The 14546-nt window shown below is 33.4% G+C and overlaps 1 pseudogene; it reads right to left on the minus strand.

Moving 5' to 3' along the window:
• The window catches only part of LOC149579903 (glutathione S-transferase L1-like), a 38421-nt pseudogene extending 24422 nt beyond the window's left edge, over positions 1-13999 (minus strand).
• Between the last annotated feature and the right edge of the window lie 547 nt (positions 14000-14546).

A 14546-nucleotide genomic window follows, 5' to 3' on the forward strand; every position in this document is an offset into this window, starting at 1 on the left:
CTTTGAAGATGCATGTGAAGACACATTTTTATGCATAAGCTTGGAGTTGAAGGAAAATTTCAAAAAGTAGTCTAATCTATTGTTTTTACACTCCTTAAAAAACATAACCAGGTTTTGATTTTCAATTCCTACTCGATAGTAGGAAGTTGGAATACCTGGTTTTGAGGAAAAATTAGAAGTCGGGTATGCTGATTTCATTTTGCCAATTTTGAAACAAATGTATAAATTTTCAAAACTGAATTTTGAAAAAGCCAATTATAGTCATCTTCCAGGAACCAAACGGATCCTTAGAGAAAAGTATGATCATCCATTAAATATAGTAGATTCAAAAGATGATTCTTGTGCTGAAAAGTTGCATTACATACACACCATTCTTTGGAAGTAGAAAGGCATTATTCTCACTTCTTTCTCTAAACAATTTTCGCTATAATAATTCATGTATAAACAATGTTATGTCTTTTATTGAAAAGAGTGGGGAAGGCTTTGATGTTAAATATTAACTATTACCTCTTTGAAGGAATTACTTGAGTTCTTAAAGACCCAATTCATGAACATCTTGGTTATTATAATTTTTTATTAGGCATGTGCATAAAAAAATGTCATGCATACAATTGTAATGCTTGAGAAAAAGAAGAAAGAGTATGTTGTCATTTTGACATTTGATGCCAAAATTACTCCTTAAGCTCATGAGCTTGCAGATGAAGTTGGTGCCATAATATTTGTAGCTAGCATTTGGTATCATCTATTTGACAAGTTTAAAGCATATATGGATAATGTTAAAATGGAAAGGAAAAATGAAGTTGCAAAAGATGATCTTTTCCCATGTCTTTAGCATTTTTTCCAAATTATATTTTTAATGAGAAGGATTCTATAATTGTTGGTGTTGAAATTTTTAGAGGAATTGCAAGGATTGGCATGCCAATATGTGTTACGACAAAAGATTTAATAGATACTAGAAAAATATCTCCAATCGAGATCAATCATAAAGTTTTTGACATGGAAAAGAAGGGGCAAAAGTGGCTATGAAGATTCTTGGCAGCAATGTTCATGAAGCACAAAAAATATTTGGAGAAATACAGATACCTAGTCAAAGAGAATAGTTATAGATCATTTCATCCACATTACATCAATGTGTGATAGTGTTTCTAGCTCAAAAAATGTACACCAATTAATTCGGTAAGTCAATTTTTATTCTAGATATTGAAGCCTTTAATTTGGTAAGTCAATTTTTTAAATAGACTGAGAAATTCTAATGTGCTCAAAATCATAATTTTAATATTAGAAGAAGATTATAGTTGGAACACCAACCCAGGTTGCTATTACCATAGTTAGAGGATTATAAGCAAGATTTGAGAACATGGGAAAAATGTTGTTCTTTGCACAATCTTAGAGGAGCAATTCATGACATATGAAGAACTTGTTCATAGCCCAACTCAAAAGGTAGTAGAATGATATAACTAGATATTAAACAAATATGAGGGGTTAGACTTTCATATTAACCTTAGTTTAGATACTTCCAGTTCTAAATGTTGTGTTAAAGGACTCAAGTTGATAACATGCCAAGAATTTTCCTATCATATGTAAAAATGAAACTCTTCTATTCATATGGATTTTCCAACTGATATATGAAAATAGGAGGTTGGCATACCTTATTTTTGTAAAATCTAGTCATGCACATAAACCCCTTGTAGTTATTCATAGGCATGATGTCATGAACAATGGGGCACTTGATGCCAATTTCTAGATAATCATTTATGAAATTTAGAAAGAAGTATTTGTCATAAAATAACTATATAAGTATTAAATATGCACCTTCATTAACCTGCAATATCCTATGATACACAATAAATTCATAATAACCCTATCAAAAAAATATTTGACAAACAAAATAACTCCACTATGGAGGAATCCTAGCTAAGAAATGAACAAGAGCACACGAAAAAAAAGATATTGGAAGAAGTCAACACCACAATGGGGTAATACCATTATACCACTCATCTAAGCTTATGGTTCCATTTGCACAATTCCCTCCAATGTTAACAAGAAATTAGGAAGATTTAGATTCAAGGATACTAGGAACACATACAACTTGAGTCAAACTACTAGGATGCCTTATGTTCTTTAAAATTGAGGATAAAAGTCACGATCCAATGGGGAGTTTGTACTCCTTATTTCAGCATCATATAAGTTAAATGTAAGAGCAATCACCTCATACACCAATTGAGGTCTTGATTATTTGTGACTTGTAAAGCCACCTTTACCATTATTAATATACTAGGAGTACAAGTGTTAATTTCATGTGATAAACATAGATTTCTTTACCAAAAGAAGTTGGATCTATGGAAAATTGTATTGGTCTATGTCTCAGTGCTTTCGTCAAGGTGTTAACTTTACACTAGTTTATTGCAACTTTGATTTCAATTCTTAAAGTTCAATGCCATGGATGACCATAAATGTAATGATTAGGTATTATAGCCTCATTTAAATTTTGAAATTTTCAGCCCTCTAATGTCATTGTGTTGATTCAAATTCGAGTAATGTCTTCTTTCAAAATCTTTTCTTATAAATTCATATAAGTATTGTACTTTATTTACTTCTTACCTTTAAACATACCCAATACATGGAGGTTTTTAAAGTTTCAAAATCACAAAACATGTGTCCCACCCTTACTACACATTCCCTAGGAGTATATACAAACTAGTCTCTCCTGCCCTATAGGTACTCTATAAGAGATTGGGTTATGAAGAACCACATATAGAATAATTCTAGCTAAAAATCTAAAACAATCATAACATACTTGGGGAAGAGACATTTACATTAAATTGTATAATACAGGAAAATTTTCATGAAAATGTACATGGTTCACTTAGTATACATGCAAGTTCTTGCAATAAATGTAATGTTTATGACTTTGGTGCAAAAATAACATTTGAGATAACTGACACATAAATATTTCCTAGACCTTATGATGAATTTAATAGCCTAGGAAATGAATGATAATGTAATGACTCAACACAAAAAAATCCAACATATCATTACATCGAGAGGAAAATGGATTTCCTCTTAATAAAAACCATTACAATGCTTCCAAATATAATTGACTAAGCTAAATATTATTACACAAATGTTGACTTATAATAAAATCAATAGCCTCTAAAAGAAAACATATTTTCATCCATGAACAAACACTAACCAGAGCAACAATAAAAATTCCCATAGAGAAATATGGAAAAGGAAAATACTATAAATGAATGGTAGACTATTAGTCTTAGATTGGTTTTGACAAAGCAGTGACAAAACACTTAGGTTGTCTACTTAATAGAAATCTATATGTACCAAGCACCATTATGTTTCAAGAAAATGGTATGTGCCGAGTCACTCAAGTGTCAAGGAAGAAATATATGCTGAGTGATTCATATGTTGAGTAAAATAGTGGATGGCAAGTCAATTAGGTGATGAGTTACCAAATTGAAGCTGTAATGGATGTCGAGCATCAAAGCATTCAAGTGTTGAGTAAACAATTTTGGACATAGTTGTTTGTAATGACACAAACTCCTATATAAACCATTTTTGGGCCAACTTAAGGATTTTTTTAAGATTGTAGAAGATATATATGAAGGTATATTTAGAATCCCTATGCAATGCATGCAACCAATCAGATTGAGGGATGTTCTAAGTGGAAAAATGGGTGAATCACAATTGTTGATTCCTACCTAACCCTAGCTCACCTAAGTCTTCTTAAGGAGGAAAAACCATAAACAATTTATGTGTGCAGATGAGAAGAGAAGGTCAAATGCTAAGTGCAAAGAGAGCATTCATGGTGGCTATGGAGGTTATGATTGTGCTATAATTGTAGAATCAGCTAAAGAGAATAGAATATAGAAGATAAAGGATAGAAGAGATACATCTAATTAGGAGGATCAAGTACACATCAAGAAAGAGAAGATCTGATATCTAGCAGAGACGTGCTAACTAAAGGATCAATGTTGAAACATTCTAACAGGTGAATCAGTGAAAATATCATAATAGAGTAGCCTTGACATGTTTCAAGTCCAAACATACTTTTGTATAAATCTCTTAATGAAGTGCTTATTTAATTGTAAGTTTAAATCCTCTAACAAGGCACACTTCTAGCATGTGTTTAAATCCTTTAACAGTGTGAGACCTAACAGTCTTTGTAAGCCTTTAACAGGGTAGACCTTTCACAAGGTAGATCATAGTTTATGGTCAAACTTATTGTAACCTTCATTGGCTACACTTTATAGTTGCAACAATAAAGATTTGTGGGTGTCATCCCCACTCTAGTTTTACCTTCTCATCAGAGGGTTTCCAGTTAACAAACTTATTGTGTGATGTATTATTTATTTCATGCTATGGATGAGCATGTGTATCTATTTATTTCAATTTACATGATAAATTGTGAGATTGATGTGTGGTGAATTCTTTTGTGGTTAAATTTTTGAAGTGTTGCCCCTCTTAGAGTTTACTTTCCCATTGTTAATTCCAAAAATTAGTATTAGAGACTTGTTCTCTGGAAAGGAAAGATTTGCAACTTTGAGGAAAGATCTTGAAGATGGAAGTCTATAAGTTGGGAAAAGTTATTGAGAACTAGAAGATTGAAATCTAGCTTTCCCTACACCAACTCAATGAAGCAAGAGATGAGTTGAAGCACTCATTAAAGAGAAGGAAAGAGATGGATATTGAGGAAAATGACACACATTATCAAGAGGAAGACACTACTAAATTATTTGCAGATGGAAACTCAAATGAGTTTGATGTAGTAGTTGCAGATCTAATGAAAAAGAATGGTGCCCTAACTGAAGAGGTCAAAAATCTTAAGACAGAACAAGAAGTTTAATCAGTCTTGCTATGTGAGGTGACTGAGTATGAAAATAAAGTTGAGGAAGACAAAGTTGTGAATGAAGATGACAAAAGAACATTGACCAACAGACTAGAACAAAAGACATCAGAGGTAGAAAGGATTGCTAACATGCAACTGGAAATAAAGAATCAAATGATGATTTCCAATCATGAATTGAATGGAAAGGACATTGAGATTACAACCCTGAAGTTACAAAATGAACAATTGAGGAATGAACTAAGAAAAGAAAAGGAATTTGTTGAAAGTTTCAACAAATCCAATGAAGCCACCAAATACTTTGAGAAACTGATGAGATCTCCTAGATCTATCAATGATACTACTAGTTTGGGGTACACCAATACTGAGGAAGGAGAATCATATAAAAGTGGTGAGCAAAGAAACAACAAAGATAAGAACTATAAACTCACTTGTCATAATTGTGGAAAGTTAGGTCATATAGCAAATGTTTGCAGAAGAAATAATGCAAATTGAAACCTTAAGAAGAAATTCATGGGTTACTTTCATAAGTGCAACAAGAAAGGGCATCAAGCACATGAATGAAAGACCAAGACCTTAAGGACACAAATATTTGAAGGATACTGCCACAATTTTCAGAAGTATGGACATAAATCATACGAATCTAGATGTAATGCCAAGTAAATAAGAAGACAAAGGTACAACACAATAGAAAATCCTATAATTGGGATTACAATACAAGGTACATTTGTCACTATTTTCAAGAGTATGGACATGTTGCTAAGAATTGCATTAGAACACATTTCAGAAGTGATTATAGTAGATGGTTAAGTCAAACTACATGCTTTAGTTGTTTGAAGACTAGTCATATCAGCAAAAACTGTCTAACAAGGTCAAAAGCACCAAGCAGTGAATTCAACAAAGGAAAAGAGAATGTTGATTCTGAGAAATTCAAAGTGCAAATGAATAAGACATGGAAGAAAAGGAAGATTGTAGCACATCAAGTTCATATGAGGTCACTTCATCCAAAGGATCGAGTGATCACATCACCCCCAACTAGGCAATCAAAAGGCATGTGGGACTAATATCACAATGATATATTTTACATCAATTCCAAGAATCCAAGTACTAAAACTATGATATATGCATGAACCAAGATGCAATGGAATAGTTAGAACTAGGAAGAAATCTTTAGTTTTCATGTTGTTGTTGAGCATGAAAGATTTCATAGTTACTATTTAGTGTGAATGGAATTTTAGTTGATGTTGAGTTGTGAAGGTACGATAGTATTGATTGATCATGCTATGTGAACCAAGTGAAGTGGAAGTCATGAGTAATTCAAGTGAGTTGGAAACCCTATATTGACCGAGCTTCAACTATGTAAGCATTAAGCATTTATTGAAAAAATTTAAGGGTTAGATAGTTGTTTCTTAAATCATTTTCATTCATTCAAGGTCAAAGAGAGCATGAAGAGCATAGAGGAAAATTGCAACAAGAGATTCTTGCATTTGCAAACCAAATTCAACTGCAACTCGACATATTCATCAGATTGTGAAGGTATTTTACTGGTGTCGATATTTGTTATTTGAGTTTTTGTGAACCCTAGATATCAATTATGGTAGCAAGCTCTTCTAAAATGTTAGAAAAGAGGAAAGGAAGTGTTGAATGTGCAACTAATTAGTAATGAGATTAGACAACCACCTTTCCGAGAAATACCTGAAATTGCATACAAAGGAGACTTATCTGGTGTGTTATCCATAATACCACCAAAAGTCTTAATGATTTAGGATGTCAAGTTTTGCTACACATACAAAGTTGGAAGTATAGGTGACATGTAAATAAGGGAATTGTATAGTCAACTTTGTGATAATGGAGTTTCGAGAGAAGATAATAAAATCATAGAAAGGAAAGGGTGACCCGTGCCCTAGATTTTCCTAATGTATTCAAGATTAAATGGATCAAGATAGTGCTTAGTAGAATGCATGACAACTTCATTTGGCTAGAAGATGGACACATTAAGACCACTAAAAGGATCATTAGCTAAGTTTCGGGGTGTCCTACCCTAGACTAACCCAAGAGCATGTGAAGTGATTCAAAAGAGATGATTGAGAAGGACAAAGGTGCAGTATAGAATAACAAGGGAATGTCCATTTGATTCTATCTTAGACCCCCTAATTTCTTTTTCTATGAGAGTGATAGCTCACAAGTTCTTTCAATCTAGCAAATTAAACAGTGTGTCCTACATGGTAGTAGATTTGGGATACAAAATAATAAAGAGAGACCATACATATGACCTTGCCAAGTTGTAACTTCAGTAACTATTTGAAAACTTGTAGGCCATAAGGAAAACCAAATGTATCTTGTAAATTTGGTTCTTTATTAGTTTGTATATTATTTTATGTGCAAAAAACATTTCCTTCATTTGGTAAAGTTGCTTGGAAGACCAATAGGTCTATTGCAGTTCAAATTGGAGAATTCATAGAGCAACTTGGAGATAACTTTGAGTCAAAAATGACAAGTTATTTTGAAGACTTTAAGAATTCCATGAAGTAGAGGTTAAGGATACTAGTGTCACTAGTTGAAAAATATTATGATGATGTTTTCTTTCTAGTTGATGTTGATTATAAATATGTGTAGGCAGTCCTACCCAGGGTCAGATGGTTTAAGCCCTTGCCATATGAGATAAATATTGATGAGGCATTAGAAGCTATTACAACTCTACTGATAGAGGAAATAGATAAAGTTCCACCTCATTTGGGAATTATGAGGAAGCCTAGTCCAAAATTACAATAGACTTGAAGACAACATCTATGGTAAGAAAGAAGATTGAACTTGTGAAGAAGCTAAAGGAAAGCTTTGGTGAAGGGGGAGATGAAGAGGAAGAACAAGTCCAAGCCCCTTTGGCAATTAATCAAGGATAGGGAGAAGATGAGGGAGCTCATGAAGAAGGTGTTGAGGGAGAAGAAGTCAAGGAACACCCAAGGCTACTGAAAAGAAAAGAAATGCTAAAGAGCCTATAGTGGAGAAACCCAAGAAGGAGGTTGTGAAACTATCACAATAGAAGCTAGAAACTCCTATTACTAGGGTTAACATAATGGAAGCCACTAAGAAAGTCAAGGTTCCTGAGAAACCTAAAGGCAAGAGGACTATTGCTTTAGCAGAGCCAAGCCAACTAGTGAAGAAGACATATGAGAGGAGAAAATATGTAGCTCTAGCTGAGTTAGATGAGGAGAAGACAAATTCATAGGACATGAGTCAATTCAAGGTGGTAAGCCACAGTCCCTCCTTTTATTTAGATAATTTGTGTGCCAATATAAAGTCAAATGTAGATTTGTCTAGTTTTGTACACGTAGATTTTGATAAGATAGGTAAAGTTGAGCAAAATACTATAGAGGAAGCCATATATGTTGTGATAGCTACATTCAAATCAACTCCTATAGAGATTTCCAACTCAGTACCTAAGAGTATTTATGACTGAGTTGAGCAAAAATGGCAATATAGTCTATAGATAGAAAGATAGATCAAGGAAATCACTTTAGCCCAAGTCATGCCTAAATTTCCAAAAATAATGATAGATGAGTCTATGGAGTTGCACAAATGTAAATTTACTCCAAAATATAGATCATTCAATATATTGAAGAAGAATATAGATGATTTGGTAACTAAGAGTAAAGTAATATGGAGAACTATTTACAAGTTATCCATTCCTACTATAACAAAGAAAGGTGATCAACAAATGCAAAATCCTAGGAAAGTTGAACAACTGGCCGCTAAGACTACTAAAGATGAGTTAGTCGAGGATGGTCATGTGGAAGGCACTAAGGAAATAGTATAAGAAGAGGCCAAAACTAAGGAGGAGAAACAAGATGGTCAAAGTGTATGTAAGATACAAGTGCTGAGTACCAGTCCTCCACATGAAGACCAAGTAAGACAACACAACTTCATAAAAATCAAGGATGTTCTTGACATTTTTGCTCAAAGCATCGATCCTTTGACTAAGGATTATCTAAAGAATTTATTTAAGAGTTCCACCATGGCATCTAATTTATGCACAAACCCTATATTGGTGAGAACTGATGAAATTGCAAAGTAGATATGGTAGAATAAGGGGAGAAGAAAATAGATACATCAAGTGTGCCCCTAGAGGTAAAAAATGTAGAAACATAGAGTGCAAGCACTAAACAGCAAGGTGATGTTACAACACTAGTTGCATTACCTCTTGTGCCATTAATTTCTCTCAAACAAGCCTTAATTATAGTTGAGGAAGATGGAACATAAACCAAATTAGGTTAGGAAGCAAGTCCTACACCTACACCATAGACACAAGGTGAAGAGAAGAAAGAGGATAGTCGGATTAACAACCCTAAAGAACTAAAGGTGTCTATTGTTGCAAAGGAACAAATTACTATCCAAACTCTGGTTACCTTACCAATTTTTGTGACTCCTACCAGTAGTCAGGTTCTTCAGAGACCAAGAACTCAAGCCACACCATTGAAAATATCTAGGCCAACTGTAGAGACATAAGTAGATCAGAAGACATGTCTTATGGAGATTCATGAATCTTGATGAGATAATTGAACTACCCAAGTTTGATCTTACAAAAATCACTATTTAGTAGATGAGCATTCTATATGAATCTCTAGATAGGAAGAAACACTAAGAGTTATCGAGAAGGGAGCATAAGCAGAAGAAAGTGCTTCATGAGATCAAAGATATATTTGTTGATGCTTTCAATCTCCCAACCCCTAATGAAGAGAAACCTAATCTTGAGAAACTGGTAAATATTGTTGACAAGATCAATGATGATGACCTAGAGTCAAACACCAAATTATTGGAGTGGTTAGAAAAGAAGTTTCAGACAAAAGTACTTGAATAGATATCTAGTGCCATTGCACTAAGATAGGTTGAGTAAGCAACCAAGATGGAAGATGTGAAAAATGTGTTGGAGAATATCTTTTCTCTATACACAAAGCTTTTTGATGTGAATTTATTCACACAAGAAGCATAGAGGGCTATTGACTAGCTGCAAGGAGATATACAATCCATAGGTACAACATTAAACGTATCTCTAGGTCAAAGCCAAACTCATTTTCAAAGATTACTCTATACTCAAGGTTAGCAAGCAGCATTACAAGCACAAGATGCTAACATTCGTGCTAACTTGATTAGCATCCAATCTATGCTATCCCTACATGTGGAAGTGTTACACAAGGAACTAGCCTTTGCTAACACATTGATGAAGAAAGATTCTCATCTTTCCACTCATGAAGTCTATGTTAACCTTGATGTCAAGCTGGATATCCAATATAAATCTCTAAAGGTAGTATGTAATAATTGGGATGCATCATTGAAAATAATCATGGAGATCCACAAATCATTATTGGACAAACACACTATCAGTGTACCACCCAAATGACATAGTGTCAAAAAGGGGGAAATGAGAAAGTAAAGGAATGAAGATGATAATGGGAACATAATTTTGAGACAAAAATAGGGGACATTAGCAATACAACATATTTACTCAGAAGGAGTTATACAGAATTCAAATATAGCAAGGAACACTCAACTCAGGAGGAGTTATAAAATTTTAAAGAGTTGTGACAATTAAGTCATCATTTGTGAAAAAATTTAAAATTTTGAAATTTTGTACAATATATTGATTATCTAAGCGATGCAAATAAGTTAGGTTGTATATGCATGAAAAAGTGTTTTTTCCACTTGTTTCAAAGGGAGAGATTGTTAATCTTAGATTGGTTTTGACAAGGTAGTGATAAAACACTTAGGTCATCTACTTAATAGAAATTTGTATGTACCAAGCACCAGTATGTGCCAAGTAGATGGTATGTGCCAAGTCACTCAAGTTTCAAGCAAGACATATATGTTGAGTGATTCATATGTTGAGTGAAATAGTGGATGTCGAGTTTATCAGGTGACGAGTTATAGCATTGAAGATGTAATGGATGTCGAGCATTAGAGCTTTCAAGCATCGAGTAAATAGTTTTGGACATAGTTATTTAAGTCCTCTAACAAGGCACACTTCTAGCAGGGTGTTTAAATCTTTTAATAGGGTAAGACCTAATAGTCCTTGTAAGCCTTTAATAGGGAAAACCTTTCATGGGGTAGATTATAGTTTATGGTCAAAATTATTGTAATCTCCATTGGCTACACTTTATAGTTGCAATAGTAAGAATTTGTGGGTGTTAGCCCCACTCCAGTTTTACCTTCTCATTGGAGGGTTCCTTGGTAAAAAACTTATTGTGTCATGTATTATTAATTTCGTGCTATGGATGAACATGTGCAGCTAGTTATTTCAATTTACATGATAAATTATGAGATGGATGTGTGGTGAATGCTTTTATGGTTAAATTTTTGAAGCGTTGATTCACACTGCCCCCCCCAACAAACCCTCTCATATTTTAATTTTGCATTGTTAATTCCAACATAGATAGTACCTTAATGGTTCCCAAAATAGGTGGAGCTCTATTGTAAAGGTACACTTCCAAAAAGATTACAATGCATCACTTGTAGCATACCATTTTCATGGTCAAAAAAAGAATGAGATTAATTTAGCTAATTAGGCTTTGTAAAACTCTTAAAGATAGTCATTTTTTCAATATGTTTAGCTCTTGCAAAGTCACTGGTTACAATTCTTCTTTTGGTAGAAGGGAAAGGTGGTAGGCTTGCATCGGTCCCCGGTGATGGCTTGTTAATTGGGTTGTTTATATTTCCAAAACCACGTGAGAATGTCATGTTGTGTATTGAACCAATTTCACTAGGAGTATAAAAAAATTCTCAAGGCCCTATTTTGTGACAAAAAATTACTTAAAGGCATTTCTAAATACAACATAAAGTAGAGGTTTTTGAGAATTAAAATTCTACAAGCATTCATACTATTGAAAATAATTTGTATATTGTCATCGATGTTACACAAAATGTCATATTTTTACTAATCAATGTATGTTGATCTCACTCGGGTGATGAAAACAATTTTTCCCATGTCTATTGAGAATTCTATTGTTTTCCAAGTTTAGAAGACAATGTCTACCGAGTTCACTCTGGTGTTGAAGAGAAGTTCACAGAATTTGAGTGTTAATCAAGCTCACTTGGTTAACAAAGGAAAATTTGGATAGAACCAATGTTAACTAAGCTCACTCGATTACCAAAGGAAGTTTATGAAGTTTTAGTGTTAAATAAGTTCACTTGGTTAACATAGGAAAATCAATTCAATGGTAGTGTCTACTAAGCAAGGTTGACTAACAAAAGATTTTCTTGTTTTGGCATATTGAGTTTAATAGATTTGTTTGTTGGTTCTAGCTAACTGAAGAGATGAAGAATTATTGTTATAAATTATAGTCAAGCCAACTTGACAATGTGTATGATATAAGTATAAGGTCAAGTTGAGAATTAAATGTGTGAGAATGTGTGGAAGATAAGAAGATGCTTAGTGGAAGCAAATTGGATTAAGGATAAGTAGAATATCCTTGTTGAGCTGCAAAGATTAATTTGATAAAAAAAGGATCAAGTATTTGAGCCAGAATTGAGATCTAAAATCAGCAATTAGGTCATTTCATTGTTACTCTCTAATCATTGTAGTAGTGTATCAAATCTCTTAACAGAGTGAGCCTAATAGTTATTTTCCAAATCCTCTAACAAGGTGGCATTTCTAGATTGAAGTGTCTAAAGACCTCTAACAAGGCCATTTCTAACATGGTGATTAAATCCTCTAATAGGGTCACACCTAACAATGTGTTTTGTAACCTTTAATAGGGTTAGCTCCTAATAGGGCTCACTTCAAAAGAGTGAAAAATAGTAACTAGTTGCAATTGGTGGTTTTTCCCAAATTGGGTTTCCACATTAAATCCTAGTGTCACTTGTGATCATGCTATTTCTTTTTTGTCTATGCAACTAATTTAATTAAAGTTAATCACACTTGATATCTTAAGATCTACATATTCAGTATTTACCAAGTTACAGTTGATATTTCAGTACATGTTGAGTGACAATAAATTTGTAGTGTTAATCGAGTGCATGTGTGTTAACCAAGTTATAACACTAATACAGTTTCAACAAAAGTTATATGTTGATTTGTATTGACATCTAAGGGGTCTAGATTTATTTTTGTGGTAACTGATTCACCCCTCCCCTCTCAGTTACTCTTATATTTCCAATACATACAATATAAAAACAATTGATAGAAATGAAATAAAGCAACCATGCAATCTGTTAATTATTCCTAATGTCTCATTTCTTTGCCAAGTAGGATTTTCCAATTATGAAAAAATAAATTATAAAAACCTTGACAAAGTGATAAACACAACCATCCTTCAAGTTACACATTTTTTCACCTGATTTTATAATAAACTCATGATTTCATCATATACATTTAGTTGCAAATCAAACAATTGGCTACTACCTCTTTGTACATCAAACATCCTAAACCAAATTAGAGAAAAGAAACTCATAAAGCTTAAAATCAGACCTAGAGATGAACTCAGCAATGGTGAACTAGTTTGTTGTTGAAAAGCTTTATTTTCATCCTCCTTTAGCTCCTCAGATATTGCATATCATTGTACATTCCAAATATAATAAGCAGTAAAAAAAATTATGAAAAAGGAAATTAACATACAAAAATAGTAATTTAAGAATACTTATAATCAACACATAGAGGTTGACTTACACCCCCTTCTCTCACATCCATATAAAATGGATGAGACCCATAGAAATCCCAATACAAATTATAACTCAGAATGTATTGATTCCATACAGTATATTGGATTTTTTTCTTGTTAAGCATGAATTAAGGCCTAGTGTTCTCCCCCAATCCATACAGAGAAGCATTTGAGGGAAGGCCAATAGATATCTCCAAATAAAAGTCTTTGAACACCATGTTTCCAAATAGATTAGCATTTCCTTGACTTTGTGCATTTGAATTGAAGAATACCTCTCTATTGGACATCCTAATAACTTCAAATCCAAATGGGCTTTGGGTGTATGAAAACTACAATTCAGGATCACAAGTATCCCTTTTATTAGCATTAGCAGTTTGATTCTTTCATGTTTGGCAACTACTTCTTTGGGGACTTCTTACCTTTGTTTTCTGCATCAATAATATAAACTCTTAAGCATTCATTGGACTCATACCTGGGAGAAAATCCATGTCATTCATTAGTGATCACTTTTAGATGAGGCCCAAACTTCTCTCGAGAAAAAAATTAAATGTGTTTAAAAATTAAGAATTGGTTACAGCTACATGACTTACACATTGAGGTGCTATAGATCTGGGCCATAAAGTTAATTATTGGAGATAAGTTATAGTTGAGCAATTAAGGATTTTCCATTTGGTGCTTATGTGGTTGAATTCAATGTATAGCCTAGTCAAAAAGCTCGACACGTGTAAGGGAGGAATAAAACTAAGGAGGAGGAGGGAAAAAATTGGGAATATCCCCACATTCTTGTTACTCTATTAGTTGTGTGTTCATGTAATAGAGGATTTCAAGTTATGGAATTATACAGGGTAGTAATGATAAGATTCCTCCAATGTTAGGAAAAAAGTTAAGAGATAGAGCATTTAATGAGGGATGGCACCATTACCATCCTCCATGTCAAGGGATGTGGATTCATCATCAATAGATGCTATATATTATTATTGATGTAGGAGCATCTTGGGTTTCCTTGTAATCCTACACTTTTGTTCATTCTGCCAGTTGTT

This window comes from Cupressus sempervirens, chromosome 1, assembly GCF_028749045.1.
Source record: "Cupressus sempervirens isolate cs-2001-9-10 chromosome 1, ASM2874904v1, whole genome shotgun sequence".
Taxonomy (NCBI): domain Eukaryota; kingdom Viridiplantae; phylum Streptophyta; class Pinopsida; order Cupressales; family Cupressaceae; genus Cupressus; species Cupressus sempervirens.